The sequence below is a fragment of the Cryptomeria japonica genome, chromosome 1 (assembly GCF_030272615.1).
Source record: "Cryptomeria japonica chromosome 1, Sugi_1.0, whole genome shotgun sequence".
NCBI classification, from domain to species: Eukaryota; Viridiplantae; Streptophyta; class Pinopsida; order Cupressales; family Cupressaceae; genus Cryptomeria; species Cryptomeria japonica.
Genome location: NC_081405.1, coordinates 553427697 through 553453055, shown reverse-complemented (window position 1 = coordinate 553453055; position 25359 = coordinate 553427697).

The following is a 25359-nucleotide window of genomic DNA, read 5'->3' as shown; positions in this document are numbered from 1 at the left end:
TCAAGAATGAATTTTGTAACTCCTTTGTCATAAAAAGGCCATGAATAGAATTATTCTTGTCATAGAATAATTTTGTAACTCCCATGTCATATATTTGCTAAATATAATATTTATTCCTTAATATTTTGAATTTGAAAATTTCTTTTCTAGAATCTTCTTATTTCTCCTACACCATGTGCTCGATTAGAATATTGAGGAAATAAATAATTTCTAAGTAAATTATGACCTCACGAGTGTGTCACCACTATTTAATTCTTCTTTTTAAACTAATTCCATCCTTATTCAATTTTCATCTCCCACTAACATTGCTCATAAAATTAATATTAATATTAATATTAATAATAGTAGTAGTAGTAATAATAACTGTAATAATAATAAATAATAATAATATTAATAATAAGTTTTATCCATTGGCTGCTGCATACATAACTCAAAGGGAGAAGAAATAGCTGCTCTAGCCCATCCTTTGGGTATAAGCACCAATAATGAAGTTGAACTTAGAGCTCTTGAAGAAGGAATTAAATTATGTAAAATCCTAAAAGTTGACAAAATTAACATAGAAGGAGACTCTGCCATCATTATCAACTCCCTCAAGAAAGGGGATATGCCCAATTGGAAACTCAATGCAATCCTAAACAACAATTCTAAGTATGGTCCAATCCTTTGAAGGAGTAACCTACAACCACATATATAGGGAAGGTAACTCCAGGGCAGACCATCTTACAAACCAAGGTGCAGATGGAAAACCTAGTATCTACATAAAGCCTGGCCATTCAACCCTAAGATGATCTTCATAATAGTAAATAGTGGCAAGGGATTACTAAAAGAACCTAAAATTATTAATAGAAACTACAAAAGTAATACCTTTAATTGAAATAAAATCACAATTCTCACCAAAAGAAGTATACACTTCATAATTAGAAATCGGGTCGAAGTAAGGTAACTACGAGGCCCCCCTTATATTTAACACCAAGATAGAATTTAAACTCAGCACATGTTAAGATATTCATTAGTGGATAATATTTATTTCCTCACAAAAGTATAGTTTCGAGGGAGATGAGTTGTCACTTAAGTACTTTGCCGACCTCACATCATAAGGAGTAAGAAACCGATCTTATTAACACTCTACCCTGATTTGGGAACATGCACTTATATGATCACTTTTTTTATAGATGGGAAAGACCTGTCTTAATAATAATTATGATTCGACATCATAGGCTTGCCTATTAATTATAGTGGTTTCTATAAAGTTCATCTCTATCTTAAAAAATCTAGACAAAGCCTTCATCATTCATGGGCGACACTCGCTAAACTATCTAATTCCCTTTGATAATAGTATCTTAGATAGAAACCATGGATACCCCGGTTAGATTGAAAAGCCTGAAAAGACAAATGGCCTTTGTTGGGGCGATTTCAAGGGATAGATTGAAGAGGATCATCATATTCCCCCATGAGTTAGTGATGGATGTGGTAGAATGCATCCTTGGCAGGGAATTCTTATAATGAAGACTGAACTAGAGCCAACAATGACATCGCGGCCATGCTGTTAGCAGTCACGATGTCTATTGAAAAGGACAAAGACATTACGGCGGGCCTATGCAGAGAAATCTTCAAGGCTTCAATTCTGGATGAATTAGACAGGGTTATGGTCAATATCAGTGATGAAATGACCATTCCCAGACCTTCACACTATGATATTTTGATTATAAACAACAACCTGGTTCCTAGAAAACCAATATTGGTTATTGAGGATCATGAGGCCTTCAACACCAGGTTGGAAGAGATACAGAGAAGCATTGAATTCCTCCTCAACCTATTCCACCTCTGCGTGCCTAGGAAGGCATCGTGGTTTGAAGACTACCTCAAGCTACAGGGCATTGAGCTTGCTAGGGAACTCGACATCCCGAAATCTCCAGGAGTATGATAATATACTCGAGACGAGCCCTCTTTCTTTTGTAGTTTTTTGTCATATACAGTATAGCTAGGGCTTATGTTAACTTGGCATAATTTATAAACTCTCTTTATATTAAATAGAGGCATATTATAGCTAGTAGAAGATCCACCCAATAGACTGTTATATATAAGGTGCATGTGTAGTCAAACTAAGACAAGTGGAGAAGTTTTGAAAATCTCAGAGCAAGGTCTAGGTAAGATTTGAATTTATAGTCTATTAAATATATGCTAAGGTTATATAGTATTTATTGCAGTATGGACATATGTTGTTTGAGGAAAGTGTCTGTTATTTTGCCCTGTTTCAGGTGGCAATGTTGAAAATTGCAAGCACAACCTGAATTGTTCTGATAATTCCGGATTATGCTTAACTAGATAGTACTCAACGTAATTTTTTGCTGACCCTCTCTATGGAAATAATACCTTTCATTAAAAATGTGAAAAATATTATAAGCATGTTGTTTCATGGATAATCACTTATAGTGGATCCAACAGGTAAGGTGTTGTATTCATAACAGGAAAGATATTGTTACACATTTCTACATTTTGTGATCCCATTGATATCTGAAAATACGCGCGCACACGCACACACACACACACACATATATACGTATATATGTATATATGTATAAATATAGACACACACATATATATAAACTTATATATACACAAATATGTATTTTTATATATTTATAACTATATATATTGACATTTCTATATTTGTTGCCCCCTCGTGCCTGGCGGATGGTTATTTGGATCCTTCTTGCCCAATTTGTTCCAATAGGAGCCTCTCATGGCTAACTGCTCCCATCACGATTTATTAACATTGTGACTGGAAGCGCACTGTTGAGGAGGATAACACTAGTTATGGTTAGGTGATTATAAGATAACTTAGCATATCTAAAGTGTTAATATATTCGGTTAGTAACAATTTATCGAAACAAAATTGGCAGTCCACTTTAGAAACTAGTTGTTGTGATGGGCTAATTGCTTAATTTGGCTGGTTATCTATTTATTTGGGCTGCCTTTAGACTAAATCTAGGCACTAAATATTCATCATTTTAAAAATATATTAATTTGTCAGAAAATTGTTAGAACAGAACAAGCCAGGGCCCTATTTTTTGCTACTTAAGTTCTTCATGTTAAGACTCCCTATCAAAAATCAGAATGGGTCATTTAGGGCCTGTATAAAATGACAAGTATAACCCATGCAGGATATGGCTGGATGGTTGGTTCGGGGATTCTATTATATTAACTTTCAATAGAGCTTGCAAATGATGTGGGTTGTTATTTAAGGCAAATGAGTTTTGATGGGTTCTGAGTTCCTTATCTTATAGAATACTATCTATTAGTATTGGGTGAGCTAAACTTCGTGTTTTTCCTTAATACAAGCATGCGATATAGCCTCATGCGGTAAAGGGAAGATATGAAGTCCTTTTATCCTAAAGTCAACGCAAACCGGAAGCATCCTGCTAGGTTGATTTTAGGATACAAGACTCTGTATCCTCCCCTATGAAAATATTAATGATTTTTGTGCAGCTGGTTGGGAAGGATAGTAGACAATTATCTAGGATATATGATTGATCTATATTTCCTTATTAGTAATTATTGTCCACCTGGAACACGCATGGAAGTATGGTAAAAAAGTACCTATCTCACTATGTTAAATGAATATCTTAGATGTATGATTAGTTATGCATTTTTCTGTAACATTCGAATGGGATTCACTGATATTTATTTGTAAAATTAAGGATGTATGCTTCCTTCACGTTGAGCATATATTTGATAAAATATTTGCATATTCCCAGGATATTGAGGAGGATATGGTTCTAACAAATTGGACCCGATAGCTGGATATGTGTTTTGGTGTTTTGTTTTTTGCTATGTGCAGGAGGCAATAGGAAAAAGAGGAAATACATAAGGAAGTAAGAGTACCAGGAGAGGTTTAATACTCTGGAGCCAAATAAACAATGCTACCACAACAGTACTAATGAAAGATTTAACACAATAGGTATTGTGTATTTATGTAATCAGCTGGACAAGCCTAATTGTAAAAACAAAGCATGTTTCACTAATGTATGGCAAAATGCCAACCTACCCAGAAATTTATGTAAACTTATATACTAGGAAGAAATTCCTTGGGCGAGACTAGAGGTTTTCTTGCCTTTGTTCTTTCCTACTAGTGCCCACACTGAACCGAGGTGTAATTCTTAAAATTTAATAGAAATATTGCGGCTACGGCCTATTACCTATCAAAAAAAAAAAAATTTATCGAAGTCTAAAAAGAGGGTTATGACAAATAATAAAATCATAATTAAACAATAAATAGATAATAAAGAATCAATTAAACAATAAATCATCAAAACAATTTAAATTAAATAAATAGAATATACTAAAATAAAATAAAATAAAATAGACATTGGAACCCAATAAATAAATAATACCAATTAATAAAAAATAATAATAAAATATCAAATAATATTAATACCTTAATCTAACCACTAAATAAACTATACAATAAATCAATTATTAATTTAATTAAACAATCATACTCACAAAATCACATGATAAGGGTCCCAACAACCACAATGTGCTACAAGACAACTCTAACATGGCTCAACTGCCAAGGCGACAACTTAAGCCTAGAGTGTGTGAGGGAAACACATGTCATCTCCAACAACTTGACATTGGGACAAAGACATGCTCAGACCTGTGAGACCAGGTGGAGTTGATGTCTGGTATCTGCAATCCTGCATCAACCACTAAATGCAATACAACATATATACACCACATATATATCATAAATGATCAGACAAGTGATAGAGAATTGCAACATCATAGTGTGCTCGCAATAAGTGGTATGACATCATCTCTAATCACGAAGACACTAGAAGACAATCACAAACATCGCAACATCAACTCAATCATCATAATCATGGAATAGGGTTAACATAATCAAGATGCTATCATAACCGCATATGCAATATAATAATTACATGAATAATGAGTGCATCTAAATCACTACACATAAGTGTGATCAACATATTAGTCCAGGACATAAATTCATCCACATAAATCATAATAAATTCACTAATGTCAAAGAGACTATTAGAGCACAAATCTAAAAGTGTATATCACATCCTCTCATAAAGGATGGGCTAGGGAGAGCCACTACACTCTTGAGTAAAAAATTCATTAAGGGTTATTTCAACATTTAGTGTCAAATTTGGGTGCCAATTTGGGGGAATTCCATTTGGGTGTATTAATTGGGAAACTTGGTAAGAAATATTTTAAGTTGACTCTTGTATGTATATACATTAAGAGCTTAGGGTAATGTGAATACAAGTGTTTGCATGAAAATGGGGGACCAACAGGGTACTCATGAATAAAAATAATTTTGAATGAGAAATTGAAAATAATCATGCTCAAGATTTGAGGATATGACAAGAATAAGATTCATAGTGCTCAGAATCTAGTTTTTAGACTACTGTGTTTTTACATTGTGGAGATTAAGACATTCAAATAGGGAGAGCACACAAAGTGATTTTTTTTAGACAAAATAATAAAGATTCTATTGTACTCCCTTTAAAATTCTCTGTAAAAGTATTCATAAATTAATTTAACGGAAAATTAGGTAACATCAAATAGTTTATACTTAAAAAAAATTTGTTATTTGGGTTTTTCTAAGTTTTCCGAATGTTTTGGTTTTTTGGTTTTTCTAAGTTTTCCTAAGCTTTCCGAATGTTTTGGATTTATGAAGCTTTAAAAGATCACCTTAGCAAAAGGCAATTAGGATTTTTCTCCCACTGGAAACAAAACTTTAATATGGATGTACAAAAAATTATCAAAATCTAAAATCATGGCAGGATATAATGCATATATGATTAATAAGATCCAAGGCAGTGACTACGCTATGTCAAAAATTGATAATTGTTGATAAGATGCATATTTCCTACTAATGGTTCAGAGAAATGGATGTGAAAGATAAATGGATAGGCTAGGATAGATGTAAATGATAGATGCAAACAAGATGGAGTGGATAGGTGCGTGAAGCGATCTCATAGATGGAAGAACTCACTTTTAGATAGCGCCTGTTTACAAGGTTTTCACTATCTAAATTTATTGCAATTGTTCCATATTTGATATTTTTCTTATGTTTTAGTTGTTTTATGCTTTTTAGGGATTTTCCACTTTTCTAATTTTTACTGATTTCTTCAGGACTTTATATGTTTTGTTACTGATTTTTTTCAAGACTTTATATCTCAAGCATAGAACTTCTTGAGATGGATAGAATTGATGGGCTCATAACACCAATCACCTTCAGGTGTAGATAACTTGTATGCTCCTGAGCCATATGTTGCTACTATAACAAAAGGACCTAACCAATTAGGTTCAAAATTTCCCTTATTTTCTCGGTCTTGCTGATTTCTTGGATTCTCTCTTAGAACTAGATCTCCAATCTGAAAAATGTGTGGCTTAACTCTGTGATTGTAACTTCTTGCCATTCTCTGTTGATATGATTTCAAATTATCTATAGCATTTTGACGACATTCCTAAATCAGCTCAAGTTCTTAAAGTCTAGAGACTCGTTGTTCTTCTTCTGGTATAAGACCTTTCAAGGGCACTCATAGAGAAGGTATCTCTACTTCTACTCGTAATATTGATTCTGATCCATAGACTAAGCAATATGAGGTTGCCCCCATTGGTGTGTGAATGCTGGTTCGGTATGCCCAAAGAGCAGGATTTAGCTGAATATGCCAGTCTTTTCTAGCTTCATTGATTGTTTTCTTTAGGATTTTAAAGATTGTTTTATTTGATGTCTCAACTTGATCATTTCCCTATGGATAATATGGGGTAGAAAACCTATGATGGATATGAAATCGCTCACATAGTTCCTTCACATCTTGATTCTTAAATGGTCTTCCATTATCAGTGATAATGGTCATAGGGACTCCATAGCGACAGATTATATAATTCAAGATGAATGATGATATTTGCTTTCCTATCACTTTTGTCAAAGGTGCTTCTTCAATCCATTTAGTGAAATACTCTACCAGTCAGCATGAACTTATGTGCATTAGAAGATGAAGGATTTATCTTACCTCTCATGTCAAGACCCCATTGGGAGAATGGCCATGAACTTGCCATAAGATGCAGTTCTTGTGTTGGTGTGTGGATGAGATTCCCATGAATCTGACATTGTTTGCATCTCTTAGTATATGTAAAGAATCTCTCTCCCTAGTAGGCCAATAGTAACCCAAGCGAATAAGTTTCTTGGCTAGCGTTAAACCACTTGAGTGTGTGCCACAAATACTTGCGTGGACTTCGTTAAGAACTTTCTTAGATTCTTATTTTTCAAGACACCTCAATAGAGTGCTATCTAGACCTTGTCTATATAAGATATCAACAATGATAGTATAGCAGGATGACTGACGGATAAAATTTCTTTTATGATTGCGGGATAGGTCAAGAGGAAGGATATTCTCCTTTAGGTATCAATAAGTTTTGTTGTATAAGGATTGATCAGTTCTAGATATATGGCAAATCATGTGGGTATTTTAGGATTCAATGGTAGGAATCAAGATATCTTCCACCAAGAATTTGTAACATTGTTGATTTTCTTGATTCTGCAAAAGAGATGCTATTGTAGCCATTGCATCTATTGCTTTGTTCTCATTTCTTGGGATCTGAGTAAATGTTATTTCTTCAAAGTGCTCTTTAAAATTTTCAACCAACTATTTGTAGGGCATGAGCTTGTCATCATTAGTTTGATAATCATCATATTTTTGGTTGATTATAAGTTGTGAATCACCATAAACATGCAATTCCTTGATGTTCCATTCAATAGCCATTTTGAGCCCAATAACCAATGCTTCGTATTCTGCAGTATTGTTTGTGCATGGAAACCACAATCTATATGATTTTGGAATTGTGTGTCCCTAAGGTGTGATGAATAAAATTCAAGCACCTGATCCATATTGTGTATAGGAACCATCAAAGTACATCTCCCAAAATTTTTTACTTCGATGTGCAATGGTGTGTCATCTTGTAAGGGCGCTTCAGCTAATTGATCGGCAATGACCTGTCCTTTGATAGATTTTTGATCAAAATATTCTATATCAAACTCACTTAGTGCCATAACCCATTTTGCTAGTTTGCCTATCAAAGTTGACTTTCTCAGCAAATACTTTAGTAAATCTATTTTTGCTATCAGTTTCACAGAATGAGTCAGCATATAACGTCGCAATTTCTCATTTGTGAATACAACTACTAGGCATGTCTTCTCAATTGATTTATAGTTCAATTCATAGCCTACAAGTGTTATACTGATGTAATACATTGCTCTTTCTTTCCCTTCTTCATCATGTTATTCTAAGAGAGCTCCTAGTGATACATTTGTTGATGAGATGTAAAGCAACAATGGTTTCCCTTTGATTGGTGATACAAGTACTGGAGGATTCATCAAATAGTCTTTGATTTTCATAAAAGCTTCTTCACACTTTTGATCCCATTTGAATGGAACATTCTTGTGTAAAAGATGAGTGAATGGATGTCATCTATCTACTAATTGAGAGACAAATCTTCTGATTGATTGCAATCTCCCTTGTAGAGAACACAATTGACTTATGTTCTTAGGTGAATCCACTTCCATGATAGCTTTGACATTTTTTGGATCTACTTCAATTCCACGAGTTGATATAATGTACCCAAGAAGTTTTCTAGAGGTTACTCCAAATGCACATTTCTCTGGATTCAATCTTAACTGATATTGCTCAAGAATGTCAAAGATCTTACCCAAGATGTTGAAATGTTCTTTCCTTGTATGAGATTTTGCAAGTATTTCATCTACATAATATTCCATAAATGTATACATCATATCATGGAAAATTGTTGTCATGGCTCTCTGATAAGTTGCTCCCACATTCTTAAGCCCAAATGGCATAACATTCTAGTAGTAAGTACCCCATGCACAAGTGAATGTTGTCTTTTCTTGATCTTCAAGGGTGATTTTTATTTGATTATACCCCGAGAATCCATCCATTAATGAAAACATCTCATGTCCTCTTAATAAGTCTATAATTATTGTATGCAGAAAAAGCGGGGCTATGAAACTCAAAATGTGAAAAATGATGTTCAAAGGGCTTGTCCACACACCCACGAGACTTCTTGGTGCAAGTTATGGAGTCATGAGGAATGAATCAACTTCCCAAGGTAGGTTCCATGGTTCTCTATCTCACAAGGTCCCTCAAGTCAATTCCTTTGCTCTCAGATCACTGAGCAAAGTGACTTAGGGATGACGAAGGCAAGAACGAGGGATGTTTTAGATTGATTTTAACATGAATGCACCCTATTTATGCATGATTCTATAAATGAGTTAAACTAGATTATAAGATGACAAGGTTAGTAGCAATACTATCCTAACATGATATACTAGTTAATGATTTAAGCTAATGATAAAAGAAATACTCTAAAATGCTTATTAGATTAATTCCTATTATAAAAAGAGGCTAGATGTATTGATAAAATTGAGCATAAATGAGATACTAAAAGCTTGGATCCTTTTTGAAATGGAGGAATGAGAGCTCTATTTATAGGAAAAATAGGACAATGGATGGTCAAGATTGGAGGAGTTAATCAAGGGTCAAGATTGAAAGTTATCAATCCATGTTTACAATTTTCACCAATGAAATGGTGACAATTGTCAATATAAGGCTACTTGAGAGGATAGGTAAGAAGCATTAAATGCTTGAGAAGACCTCATGGTTACCTTAGAAGGTAAGGGTTAAAGTTAGGTTAGGGTTATCCAATGGATAAAGCTTTTACCCAAAGGATAAACTCTTGTGCAAAGGTTAAATTGATAACCATGGTCAAAGCAATGAATGCTTGATGAGACCCCTAGGTTAGATGAGGGTTAAGTTAGGAAAAAAGTCTCTAACCATGCCACTAAGGGTTAGTTAACCATTAATGGTTTGAAGACTTTGGGGACAAATTTGTACGAGTCCTTCCAAATTTGGGGGTATTCAACAAGTTAGCTTGTTGAAGGCATAAAGGCTTTAATGCCTTTTGAAGACTTTACTCCAAATTTGAGAAGTGACCTCCTCAAATTTAGGGAAAGGGATAATGGATGGGTTTAGGCTAATTTATTAGGATTACATGGATTCTAGAAGAAATTAGGAAGAGGGTTAGGATGCAAGTGGGAGATGTAGGAAAATGCAAGTGGGTGGGGAAAATAGAATTAAAATAAATTTCTTTATTTCAATTTGGTTGTAAGTTGGGAAATTAAATAAATTAGATTTATTAAATTGGGGTAAACTATTTAATTAAATGTTAATTTAATTAAAAAGTAGAGAGAATGGATTTAATTAAATAAAATGATTTATTCAATTAAATGACATAAAGGACTTAAGTGAATTTAAATAAATAAATTGGATAATTTATTTAATTAAATAGAAGAATGTGGATGATTTAATTAAATTAGATTTAACTAAATAGAGGAATGAGAATAAAATGAACATTAAATATTCATTTAGGAATATGGTCATTTTTATACATCTACATTTTGCCCCTCTTTGACGTGACGTGTGTGCACATGTTGATTCAAAGAAAATGATGTGTCGTCATGATTTGGTTATGATTAGTGTGATGTCGTGTCAAGATAATCATGTCATGCCCTAGATTTGATAAATGATGTTGATAATGCCCCCTCGGGAGATGAATCAAAAATTTGAAAATTTGATTTGTTTTGATAAATTTGATCGCATTTTAAATTTTTGTCTATGTTGAATGCGAGAAGTTGATTCATCTCCCGATAATAATGTTTGCGAGGGTTAGAAATGAGACCACGATCAATTTACGTGTTTGTCCACGCAACCCTAATTTTCATTTACCCTATAAAAAGGTAAAAAGTGATTTATTTTGTCTCATTTGTGCTTGTTGACTTTAGAGAGAGTGACACTTGGAGAGAAAGACAAAATGCCGATTCCTTTGCTTCTCATCGATCCGAACATGTTTGGAGGTATCGAAGGCCCGCCACGTATGGACCACCAGTAAGTCATCCTTTTCTACCCCTTTTTTATTTTTGTTTTGTCATTTTTAGGCATGTTTTTGAATATTTCTATGCGGATTAAACGGTTTAGCGTGTTGGGTTAAAACCATAGTGCATATGATAAGTTGTGTAGCACGATGAGTTTAATTAAGTAGGGTAGCATCCGAGTAGATTAGGATAGCACAGGGGTGGGTTAGGGTAGTGCATAGAGCTAGGTTAGCGCATCGGGGGCACAAGGTAGCACGTAGGGGAAAAAGGTTAGTGCGTAGGAAAGACCTAGTGCATAAAGTTAGCAAGGGCTCGCATGGGTAGAGTAGGATAGCGCTTAGGCATGACCTAGCGCGTAGGGTTAGGTTCACAGTGCAGGGACCAAGTAGGATAGCGCATAGCATAGAAGTAGCGCATAGTGTAGTTTAGGTGGCGTGTTGATAGGACAGGGAGCGCATAGGTTTAGGCTAGCACGTAGGGTTAATGGTGTAGTGCATTGATAGGACAGGGTAGTGCATAGGTGCAGGCTAGTGTGTAGATAAGATTGTTTAGCGCATGAGCAGAAAAATTTGGGTAAAGTAGGATTTTTGGATGAAGAAAAATAGGTAGGTTTTTACGAGTTTTGTCGGGATGGGTGTGAATTTCAGTCTGCGTGTCTGCTGTCATTGTTTTGATAAGTTGTCCAATATGAGTTCCGATATGGTTTTTGGATAGATAACTTGATTTGATTTGCAATGTGTCAAGTTGATGTTGATGTGGTTTTTGATATGAACTTGATTTGATATGCTTTGTTTCAAGTTGATATATATGTGGAACTTGAGTTGTTTTACAAGTTGATATGATTGTGGGACTTGAGTTGAGTTACAAGTTGACATGAATGTGAAACTTGAGTTGTTTTACAAGTTGATATGATTGTGGAACTTGAGTTGTTTTACAAGTTGATATGATTATTGAACTTGAGTTGTTTTACAAGTAGATATGATTTGATATGAAAATAGATTTGATATGATGTGGAACTTGATTAGATTTTCAATGTTTCAAGTTGATATGAAGTTGATTTTGGATATGAATTGATTTGATGAGGAAACTGATATTGGACTTGTTTTGTTTGTGACAGGAGTGCATTGGGGTTGTTCAGTTGCGAGAGTGATTTCCAAGACCGTGGTCATTGATACCATGATTGATACAGGCTGACAGGGATATCATTGAGAGGTGTGGCCTATCCTCTTTGTTAGAGATGCTCCAGTTTATCATTAACCAGGATTTATTGACAACATTGGCCGAGAGGTGGCATAGTGACACCAACACCTTCCATTTGGTGACAGGTGAGATCACAGTGACACTTGAGGATTGCTACTGAATTCTGCGGATTCCTGTGGTAGGTGCATTGTTACCTTATGAGTAGACAAAGGAGGGTGGGCTAGAGGTACTTCGCCAGATTCTACAGGATGATATAGTTTGTGGATATGAGATCCCCTGGTAGGATTTCATTGATTTGGATTACGCTCCTCTACCATCAGTGCTGGCAGGATTCATAGGTGGTTTCTTATGTCCCGACCATAGGTTGAAGGGACTGGTAGTAGGATGGGGGTTGGTCCTGGAGGACATAGTGACATAGGCTCGTCGATTTGCATGGGGGTCGGCTATGTTGGCCCACTTATATAGGGATCTGCATCAGGTGGTTTACTTGGGGTACAACAGTCTATACGCTAGAGTGAAACTGCTACAGGTATGGGCGTGGGAGCATATTCCCGCAGCTAGGCCACTTGCGGACAAAGATAGGCCTGTTGGGTGTGCATATGCATACCGATATCGAGGGATAGTTGTCCAACGTAAGCTGGGCAAACTAGAGCATTGGAGGAGAGTTTTATATGATATTGATACGGTCGTCTAGAGACTGTACATGGAGTATGAGGTATGGGAAGAGGATGGGATGGAGATGCCCTACGTCTATATGTCCCAATTTTTGATAGGGCGGACGCCCTTTGTTATTGAGAGATTCCTGCATAGCTGATTATTGCGGCAATATGGTCATCAACAGGGAGTTCTAGAGGGAGCATGCTTATATGCTCGATGGAGACATGATATACCAGAGTGGGGACCCATTATTGATAGTGCGGTGGCAGTTGAGGAGTTCTTTCACTTAGCCGGCTAGATATGGCACTATTCCTATGGGGTAGTGGACGCAGGGATGACAGAGGAGTTTGCCACACTATTTGTAGCACATGCAGTTGCCAGGATATCAAATCCAGTAGAAATGATTCCCACTTTTGACGATGATGAGGATGAGCAGCCCGAGAGGCCAGGGAGATAGGGAGAGGATGGAGAGGAGCTGGATGAGGGAGGTGGGGATGGCAGAGGTGATGATGGTAGAGGAGATGGCCGAGGTTGATGAGGGGATAGAGGGAGGAGAGGAGATAGGGGTGGTGATGGTGGTAACAGAGGGATTCATGTGGAGAGAGCAGTGCGATGAGCTGTGGTGGATAGAGGGAGAGGAGGTTTAGCTATCAGAGCTGGGGGAGAGGAGCAGGTAGGAGAGGTGATAGCAGTGGTGGGAGGGACTGACGAGTTTAGACGACCAGCTCAAAGGAGGAGGTCTGATGTGTTACCCCCACCAGCACCGAGGATAGGGAGAGGGATAGGGGGTACCACTTCACAAGTACCCATCCAGATGTGGATTCTAACGCACATATTAGGTCGCTGCAGTTATCAGTGCAGCACCTACAGACACAACTACTAGCACATCAGTGGCAGATTACACAGCTGACCACTGAGCGGGATACAGTTCTGGAGCAGTTGGGTCGATTCGAGGCTCAAGCAGAGGCTTTGGAGAGAGTGGTGGCGGGTGGCTCGATGAGAGATACCCTGAGAGAGGTGGCTTTGAGAGCCAAGGAGGTGAAGTATTACCGAAGGAATTATGAGGATGCGGTTCCCAGAGAGCATCGAGTGTTGAGTTTTACAGCTACGAGATCCAGTCGATCCAGAGAGACTGGTTCGAGGACAGAGAGTAGAGGCATGACAGGGCCTACTAGACAGGATCCACTTGGAGATCCAAGTGCTGGGACATCAACTATGAGACCGTCACCCTCAGGAGATAGTCATACCCGAGAGACATTATCTCTATTGTATTTTGATCATTTTGTTGTATCAGCATAGACATGACATATTTTGTACATTGATCATTTTTGAGATATATATATGACACCATTTTCCTTGATCTTCATGTTATGTATTATGGATGATGCTTTCTATGTGATTTTGATGTTTCTATGATGATGATGCAATGCTTAGATGTATGTGATTTGATATGTGATAAATATGATGTGTTAGTGCATGATGTTCTAAGATGTATCTTGAAAATGAGATGTATGATATGATATGCTGTGAGATGTATCTTGAAAATAAGATGCATGATATGATATGCTATGAGATGTATCTTGAAAATGAGATGTATGATATGGTATGCTATGAGATATATCTTGAAAATGAGATGTATGATATGGTATGCTGTGAGATGTATCTTGAAAATGAGATGTATGATATGGTATGCTATGAGATGTATCTTGAAAATGAGATTTATGATATGATATGCTGTGATTGTAAAATGATATGCAACTAATTGAGCATCCTCATTCTTCTGTTTGTCATCTCTGTATAGTCACATGTTTTTACTTTCTTTGTAGGTATCATCATTGAGCATTGATTTGTTTGGGATAGGTTGAAAATTTATACAAGCATAATGGTATAATTGAACCATAATGATCTGAGAAAAATTTACATGGATTTTTATTTTGCAAGATAGCACAAGCGTCAAAGTATAATTGAACCAGGACGACCTGAGTGCGGCTTGCGTATAAACAGACAAGATTAAACCATTTGTATGTGCAAAATGGAATCATGTCTTCAGTGATTTGTTTGAATCACGTCTTGAGACAAGTATTTGCACAGTACAAGTGATTGCCTCACAAACATAAAACTAAAAAAATATTAGAGTCCCCATGACTTTCTCTAGCTTGATGCATCATTGAGAAAATATAGAGGATCCAATAGTTCAAGAAAGTTCAAGTGCAAAAATAGTCAAAACTTTATGTAAGATGCAAACATTTGATACTTTAGAAAATCATCCATCACGCGTTGTGAATCTTTTTAAGTGATCAATATTTGTTTTTGTGATTGTTGATTTGTTTGTTGGATATGATGTTCTGAGTTTGTTGCAAGTTGTGATGTTCTGAGGTTGCCGCAAGTTGTGATGTTCTAAGGTTGCTGTAAGTTTTGATCCATTCTGCCCCTAGCTAAGTTTTCCTCTTAATGTGGATATGTACAGTGATTACCAAGCCATGGTGGGATACGGTGAAATGATATTTGGATAAACCAGGATAGTGACTATGCTAAGTATGTCCTGGATAATGCGATAAAATGGTGGGCAATGGCCGATAGTGCTTGACTGTGGATATAACGGCTTGTTAGTAAAGACAGATAGAGGAGTTGTCCTCTCACAATAGCGCCTATTGCCAGGTTTTCACCAATTGCTTTTATTGTACCTTTTTATTTGCTTTTTCTTGATTTTTTGATATGTTTTTTATTTATTTTTTGATATTTTTGACTTTTCTGTGCATTAGACTGCTTCAAGTGTAGTATATCTTCAGATGGATGTTGTTAGTTGGTTCGTCAATCACATCTCCTTTTGAAGTTGTTAGCTGATAAGCACCTGATCCATAGGTTGATATGATGACATAGAGACCTAACTAGTTAGGTTCAAATTTCCCTTTCTTTTCTCGATCTTGTTGAATTCTAGGATTTTCCTTGAGTACTAGATCACCAATTTTAACAATTTTGGGATTGACCTTGTGGTTGTAGCTTCTGCACTTTCATTGCTAATATGCTTTGAGGTGAGTGTAGGCATGTTGGCGTCTTTCATATAGAAGTTCTAGCTCTTGCAGTCGATTGACTCGATACTCTTCATCTAGAATGAGGCCTTTCAAAGAGACTCTAAGAGATGGAATTTCTACCTCCAGGGGTAAATTTGCTTATGATCCATATATCAATGAATATGGTGTAGTGCCCATAGGTGTGCGGATGCTAGTTCTGTATGCCCAAAGTGTTGGATTGAGTTGTACGTGCTAGTCTTTGCCTGCATCATTCACTGTTTTCTTTAAGATTTTCAATATTGTTTTGTTGGATGCTTTTGCCTGACCATTCCCCTGTGGGTAGTAAGGTGTAGAGAAACGATGTTGGATTTTGAATTTTTCACATAGTTCTCACACATCTTGGTTCTTGAAAGGTCGTCCATTATCTATGATGATAGAACTTGGAATGCCATATCAGTAGATTAGATAATTAAGGATAAAAGGGGCAATTTGTTTCCCAATCACTGTGGTCATGGGGACCACTTCATTCTATTTGGTAAAATATTCTGTTGTAGTTATAATGAACTTGTGTCCATTTGAAGATGAAGGATGAATTTTCCAGACTAAGTCCAATCCCCACTGGCAAAAGGGCCAGGATGTTGTGAATGGCTGCAGTTCCTGTGCTAGTGCATGTATAAGATTGCCATGGATTTGGCATTTAGGACACTTCTTTGCAAAATGGTAAGAATCTTTTTCCATCGTCGGCCAGTAATATACCATTCTTAGAAGTTTTTTAGCAAGAGTAGGACCACTTGAATGTGTGCCATAGATACCTTCGTGAAGCTCTTGTAAATCAGAGTCAGATTCATTATGATCAAGGCAACGAAGAAGAGTACCATCGAGACCTCGACGGTACAGAGTATCAATAGTGAGAGTATAATGGGCGGCTTGTCGGATAAAGTTTCATTTTTGGTTTCAGGATAGGTCAATGGGTAGGATATTGCTTTTAAGATAGTAGTATATCAGTCCATATAACAAAGAGTCAGAGCCGATCAAGGCATAGATAACATGGGAATCGGAATGGCCATAGGCTGGGGAGAACAATTGCTCTACCAGAAACTTGTAACGACTCTGTTTCTCTGGAATTTGTAGTAGTGAAGTGATAGTAGCCATTGCATCAGCTGCTCTATTGTCCAACCTTGGTATTTTCTTGAAGGTGATGTGTACAAAATATTGTTTGAAATCATCCACCATTCATTTGTATGGTAGCAGCTTGTCGTCCTTCGTCTGATAGTCATTGTTGATTTGATTGATGAATAGTTGTGAATCCCCGTAGAATTTTAATTCTCTAATTCTCTATTCCACGGCCATTTTGATACCTATAACTAGTGCCTCATATTTAATAATGTTATTTGTGCATGGAAACATGAGCCTATAAGATCTTGGTATGGTGTACTCGTCAGGAGTGATGAACAGAATGCCATCACCTGAGCCATGTTGAGTATAGGATCCATCAAAGTATAGGGTCCATTGTTTGGTGGAAATAGAAAGAACATCCATATCCGGAAACTCAATCTCCATTGGTTGTTTTCTCGGTAGCGGTGCTTCAGCTAGTTGATCTGCAATTGCTTGTCCCTTGATGACTCATCGCTTTGTGTAGTGGATATCAAATTCACTGAGAATCATGACCCATTTAGCCAATCTACCTGTAAGAGCTTCTTTGCTAAACAAATATTTGAGAGGATCAATTTTTGCGACTAGCTTAATTGTGTGAGCTAGCATGTAATGCCAGAATTTTTAAGAGGCAAATACCACTATTAGACAAGCCTTCTCAATGAATGTATAGTTGAGTTCATATCCATTTAATGTCCCGCTGATGTAATAGATAGCTCGTTCCTTGCCTTGTTGATCTTCTTGTGCTAATAATGCCCCCAGTGATATATTTGTTGTTGAAATGTAGAGAATGAGTGGCTTCCCTGCTATTGGCGGTACTAGAACTGGTGGGTTCATTAGGTATTGCTTGATTTGACAGAATGATTCTACACATTTGGCTTCCCATATGAATGGTACATTTTTATGTAGAAAATGGTTGAATGGAAGACTTTTATCTGCTAGTTGAGCGATGAATCGCCTGATTGACTGGAGCCGTCCTTGTAGAGATCTGAGCTGGCTGATGTTCTTTGGTGGTGGCATCTCCATTATGGCTTGTACCTTTGCTGGATCCACTTCAATGCCCTTTGTTGAAACTATGCAGCCTGGTAATTTTCCTGATGTTACCCTGAAGACACACTTCTTAGGGTTGAGCCTGACTTGGAATTTCTCCAATCTGTCAAAAATCTTTTCTAAGATGCTTAGATGTTCTGCCCAGGTAAATGATTTAGCTATTAAATCATCCACATAGTCCTCCATGAAGGTATGCATCATGTCATGAAAGATTGTTGTCATTGCTCATTGATAAGTTGCCCCTACATTCTCTAGGCCAAAAGGCATGACATTCCAACAATACGTTCCCCAAGGATAGGTGAATGTTGTTCTATCTTGATCCTCTACGGCTATTTTGATTTGATTATAGCTTGAAAAATGGTCCATTAGTGATAGCATTGCATGGCCTATTGTGAGGTCTACAATTATGTCGATACGCAAAAAAGGAAAGTCATCCTTTGGATAGGCTTTGTTGACATCTCTAAAATCGGTGCACATCCTGATACTACCATATAGTTTAGATACTGTTACGACTTTTGAAATCCATTCAACATAGTCGATAGGTTGAATAAATCGGATGTCTAATAGTTTCTTCAGCTCAGCTTTGACCATGAGTGCTACATGTGGATTCATCTTTCTTAATTTTTGCTTGACTGGTTTAGATCCTGGAGTAATGGACAAGTGATGCATGATTAACTATGGATCAATCCCGGGCATATCTACATATGACCAAGCAAAGTTGATTTTCTTTTCTTTGAAAAATTGGATAAACTTTGATTTTTCTTCCTCTGTCAAAGATTCTGCAAGGTGTATGTTTTTGGCTACTTCTGTTGTGCCAATGTTGATTGATTGAGTGGGATTGATCGCTCCTGATAATGTTCAGGAAGAGTGTCAAGTCTCCCATCTTTAGGTGCCTTAAAAAGGTTTTCACCCTCAAATGCGTCCTTTATTTTTACTTTTTTGTGATCTATTGCTGCCATTGACTGGTTTTTAGCAGTAGATCCTTTATTTTGTTCATTTTTGCGACTGAGAGACTTGGCACTGCCCTGATTGCAGACGTTGTTACTTTGTTCATTGGTAGAGTTTTTTTTCGGTTTAATGGTACACAAGTAATGGATAATGGATTCATCATTTGGGAAAATTGGTATGTCATGATCTTCAGGTCCGTCCCAGTCTATGAGGTTAGCAAAGATAAGTGGTAGGGAGTCATTAGGTGGATCAAGTTCAATTGTTGTAAGTGTCAGGACGAAGGTATCATCGTGGTTGGCTGGGATATTAGATAAGTTAAGGATTTTGTCAAGGTCTTCGATGGTATCATCTTCTATGTAGACTTTCTCATAATGTCGCTGCGTGTTTTCTTTGTCGACATAGATATTCTATGGACCAAATTCAAGTAGTCTAGGTTTTGTGTCGTGTCCTTCTTGAGAGATGGGTGTATGACTATCATTTGCAGCAATATCTTCAGTGACACTAGAATAGTTGCCCCGTTCATAGTCATTTGAATCAGTCTCAAAGGTATTATCCAAAATTCTAGCAGGGTTGTGGATGGGTATGTTGTAGGGTGAAAACAGGTCTTTGATGATTGATACAAGTCTGATAGTTTTCTCTGATTCTATGTCAGATCTTGCTTCCATTCTTTGCATTTGTTCATATATTGTCTCTCCTCGAGGAGGAATGATTTTATCAGGAGGTGATTCCTCTTTGTTGAATACTAGTTCTTGAACATGATGTACTTCTGCAGTAGATGCTTCCTTCTTTTGATTGATAGGCTTCTCTTGATGTTGCTTTTGTTCTTGATTTTCATGTTCTTTGCATATTGTCTTTGTTGACTCAAATAGTGCTTCCTGCCAGGAGGAGTCCTTGTATTTCTTCTTTTCCTTCCACTGAGGTTTTTGGTATTTTCTTGGTGTCTTCCTGGGTGGTAGAGTGTGTTCATAGCCCAATCTTGTTTTGTCTTTACTAAATTGTGAAGGAGGATCTAATGGTTCTATGGCGCCTTCTTGATGTTTTTCAATAGGTCCTTTACCATTGTATCCCATCTGTTGAATGATTAAGTAACCTTTTCCATACAGGTGTGTTGGTATAGCTACCTCCATAGTAGCTCTTCTTCCTCATCCTTGTTTAGCCAACTAAGGATGTATTTTTCCTCTGATTCATGTGCTAGAGTGCCTAGTTGGATAAATTTGCCATCAAACTTGGTGATGGGTTGTGTTTCTTGATGTGTTGATGTTGTAGGTAATCCATGAGATTTAGGTGATGTTGGTAAGTTGGCTAAACACAAAGGTTCCAAAGAGTATTCTCCCATGCCTCGTTCTTTGATTTTCATTGTTTGCTTGAAATCCATAGATAGCGATGTAGACTTTTCTTGTTGAATAGTTGGTGCTAAGGAACTTTGTTTTTCTCTATTATGTGGAACCAAGTTGTCTTGGGCTTCCCCCATAGCATTACAATGTTGAAATGGGTTATGATCTGCTGATATAGAAATTTTCTGTCCATTGTAGGGGAACTTAACACACTAATGATAAGTAGAAGGTACTGCTTGTATTTCATGTATCCAAGGTCGACCCAATAAGATACTATATGTGAGTTCTATGTCTAAAACTTGGCATATAGTGTCCTTTTGTATTGGTCCTACTTGAATTGGTAACATTACTATTCCTTTGGATGATCTTTCTTCATCATCATATGCTTTGATAGTGTTCTTTTTTTGTGGATCAATAGATTGCTCAGAGAAGCCTAATGAACGAATAAGTTTCAAGGTACATATATTGAGTCCATCTCCTCCATCTATTAATACTCTTTTGACTCGATGCTTGTAGACCAAGACTTCAATGTGGAATGGAGTATTATGTGGATGGATCAATGAGATATTATCATGCTCAAAAAAGGTAAGATTATGAGGCCCTGTCATATGAGCCACCATGGCTTGGAATTTGTCAGCATCTAGATCTTGAGGTACATTTGTTTCCAATAATGCTTGTTCTAAGACATCCTTGTGTTTTGGTGAAAGTTTTAGCAACTCCAATATAGATATTTGAGCAGGAGTTTTGCACAGTTGACTGACTAGATCATATTGAATTTTGGGTATGGTGTTTGTTGTTGAGGTATGCCCCTTCAAAACATATTTTTGAGCTCTGGTTGTGACATTGACGAATTCATGTTCATGTTTGTCTTTGATTGTGAAGACGTTTACTTGATTGTCCTCAGCTGATATATCATTGATGGTGTTATTGTATATATGATTGATACGAGCTCCACGTGTATCATTTGAGGTTTAAGCTCCATCCTTTTTGTAGTTTGGAAGAGGATTCTTAAAGGCTCCATGGTCACCATTTGTCTTGAGACCATCGACTGTTAAATCACCTCTATCAATCATGTCTTGAACAATGTTTTTCAGTCTCATGCAATCATTTGTTTGATGACCTTTGTTGCGATGAAAATCACAGAAGTGTGAGTCATTCCACTAGGGTGGTTTGATTTGTGGTTCAAAGTTGTTGATCATTGGTAAGGAGATAATTTTGTTTGCCAAGAGTTCTCTGAATGCTGACTCCAATGATTGCCCTATGGTGTGTAAATGCATTTTGGAAAGTTATTGGTGTTACCTCATGAGTTTGTATTTGGTCCTTGATCGGTGTTATTTCTTTGGGTATTGTTGGCATTGTTTGCATTGAGATGATCTTGATTGGTATTTGGTGTATAAGTGTGAGTGCCTTGGTTAGCACCTTTTGGATTCTTTGTAGTTTGAGGATTACCTGATAACGCTAGCATTGGTTTCTTGGATTTTGCATCATTTGATTTGTTTCCTCCTTCGTTTCTAGTGTTTTTGTTTCTGGTCCAGAATTTGGATTTGTCTAAATTGTTGTTGTTTTGGTTGTTGTAGTTGGATGAACTTGTTCCTTCTTTGAAGAATTTCAATGTTCCTTTCTTGACACATACTTCCTCTACTTGGATGCCATTTTCAATTAATTTGGCAAAAGATGGTATGCATTGAAGTTTGAGTATGTAACTCATCTCCCTATTCAAGTTGTCGATGAAAATTTCCATCTTTTCTTTTTTGGGCACATCTCGAGGATATCTCAAAACCATACGTCGCCAATGTTGAAGGAATACCATGAATGTTTCATTGTTTTTTTGTTTGGTATTATAGACATCTAGCATAGTGATATCATGTTGAATGTTGTAGGAATATTGAGTTATGAACTTGTTGACTAATTCATCGAATGATCTCACAGAAGGTGTGATTTTGGATAACCATTCCATTGTTTGTCCTCCCAAGGTTCTTGGGAATAACCTCATCAAATAGGTGTCATCATGGGCAAATTCAAGACTCATGGTACAAAATTCTTGAACATGATCATGGGGATCACTTTTCCCATCATATTTGTCAAATTTGGGAATATCTGAGTTTGGGGGAAAAGGTACCATGTTTAACCATCTGTCAAAAGGATAAGGACAAATTTTAGTCAAGGAGTATCATATTGTTGTCCCTTGTTGCATGTCTTTCATTTGTCTTTCCAACATTTGCATTTGTTGAGTGAGAGAAATCAAAGGTGCATTTGCCTGCCGAGGAAAGAGTTCTTCCCTCGCATTGTTTCTAGGTTGAAATGGTGTGTGGTAGGGTATGTTTTGTTTAGGGATGTTTTCCTCAGGCAAATTATGTTCTGGTAGATTTTGCTCCGGTATGTTTTGTTCAGGGTCACGTGCTTCCTCCTCTCTTTGTCGTTCTTGATAATCATAATGTCGAGACCTTGTTCTAAATATGTCAGTGTCAAAGTCATCAAGAAGTTTAATTCCTTTGCTTGTGAGCATGAGTAGATATTTTTCTTTGTCATTTTCCATGAGTCTTTCCACAAGTTTTTGAAATGAAGCACTTTCTTGACACTCTTGGAGGAGTTCCTCAAAAATCTCGGTGTCTTCTAGATTTGGACACTCGAAAGGATTTGATAATCTTTGATCCATGTTGGACTCTGGTTGCATTTCGCTTTGTTTGTTTCGTTGAGAGTGAGTAACATCAGACATCTAGTAGAAACTTTCTATGACAAAAGGAACGAACTCCTCTTCAATGTTTTGCTCAGGGGTTGGTGGTTCAAACCGCAGTATATTGTAAGTGATGCACTCTTCGGGGGACAAGGCCGGATTGATCTTTCCTCCTTGATTTAGGCGTTGAGTGAAGGCTGATTTTTGACAGAATGCTCTACTCCTCAATGGTTCCTTGTCAAATTTGTTGGTTTTGTCTTGAAGATACAAGTGGATATGATGAAGGAATGCTCGCTAAGATTTGAAGAGTTGGCAATTGATGTATAAAAATTTATTCTGTTTGGCAAGTTTCAGAGTACTGGGTTGTTGTTTCCTCAACTTAGTGTTATGATAAATACTCTTTCTTCTCAGAATATGAGGATTAGTCATGCACAAGCGATCAATGGTTTCCTTTGATTTGTTTTGGATTTAGTTATCTTGTTTGGAAACTCAAGTTTTACTTTATCAAATGAAGGTTTAGATGCCCCCTCATGACAAAGTGTGTCAAATGATATGGAATAAAAGCTTTCCCGATATGGAAACTCGATTTGACAACTTGGAGTTTTAAAACAAGTGTGTTTTTGGATAGAAATCCGTTTGATTGAAGGACCTGTTCATACTTGTGATGATGTTTTCCTTATTTTGATAGGAGAGATGTGTTTTATCTTGAGACTAGTTTTCAGATTTTGACAACTTTGTTTTACGGAGAACTTGCTTTGGGAATAGTTTTTGATACTCTATTTTGATTTTCTGTTTGATGAAGTTCAAGCTGAGGAAAGAAAGCTTCCTAAATTGTTTTCTGATTTTTCAAAAATTGCTTCTATTTTGCCCCTTGTTTTCTTAGTTTCTTCTATGCACTAAGACAAAGACGCAATGCACTACTGAATTTCCTTAACGCGCTAGAGAATAGACTCCATGCACTAAGCTGCCCTCGGTAACATGCTAACTGGTTTGTTTTAAATTTGTCTTGGTCTAAAAGGTTATGTGCTAATATGGGCTACCAATACACTAACTGTTGGTCTCGATGCGCTAATTAGTGATCCCCACGTGCTAAGTTGTTGCCTCAATGCACCAGAATGTTTTCAAAAAGTGCCAAGTTTAAACTGGTAGTGTTGGATTTTGATGAAGCACTAAAGTTCAGAATGAGTGCGCTAAAGTGAAGCTTGACTGTGCTAAAGGAAGTTGTTCTTACGCTCTAAACTGCCCTGATAGTTTGACTTGGTTGTTTTTTTGCAATTTTTGGAACTTTGTTTTCAATGATGATGGATGATTTTCTGAAGTAATAAATGAAAGCACGACACACAAGAAGCAACCATTTTTTCTTAATCTAAACACTAAGTGTATGTTCTGTGAGGATGTGTTCAAATCCCCAATGTTTTAACAGGTTTAGATACAACAACATACAATTCAGTCAGACTCTTTATTCAAGTGTCATAATTAATATCATAGCCCACTAGTCTCGATACTCCGTCAGCTAAAACAGCCTTGTCACCCCCTAGGGGGTGCCCCTTTTTTTGTCTTTTGCCAGAAATTAACCCAAAGTGAATTGCTTCACAATTGAGTAGTTATCTTGGGAGATATATGGTGAGCAATCTTGGGGGTGGATTCTTCCCCACCCTTGCACTATGATATTACAAATGTCTGGATATTGACTAGGCTCAAATTTTCTATGCTAAAGTTAGTAATCAGGCTTCCCGTTCGGCCGTCAATGATAAACTCCCTCAGGAGGCTTCCCAACCTTTAGAACAAAGGCTTTACGTATCTCAATGATACCGGGGGAAGGCTAATCATTGCGCGCAACCGTTTAAAAGGACTTTCATCACTTTCCACTTTTGATTATAGTGGGTTGGAACACTTGGTGTCAAAGTTGTTTCCCACTTAGGTCATTCCCTTCACACCGGCCAAAGAATGGCTTTAAGAGTTTTTCAACCCCTCAGAAAGGAAGGTCTACTAAAGGATTTAATGCAATAAACACTAAAAGCGTAAGAGTGATCTAGTTTTTTGATCACACAGTTAAGGGGAGAGCATATTCCTTCCACTTTCATAGCAAAGAAAACAAGTGTTTTTTTTAACTTTTATTGCAATGATTTGGTAAAATCTATATGGAGATGTTGCTCCACAAAAACATGGTGTTTATTTTATCCCTTTCAAAGCAATGATTTTCTGAGCTAGTAAAGGAACCTAGTCAACAAAGCAACTTCGATGTTTGGTCAACAAAAGAAATTGATCAAAAGGGGAAGATCTTCTCTCTTTAATTGTGAATGAATTTGGACATGTGTGATTCTTTTACTTTGAAAAAATTGAAGTGGA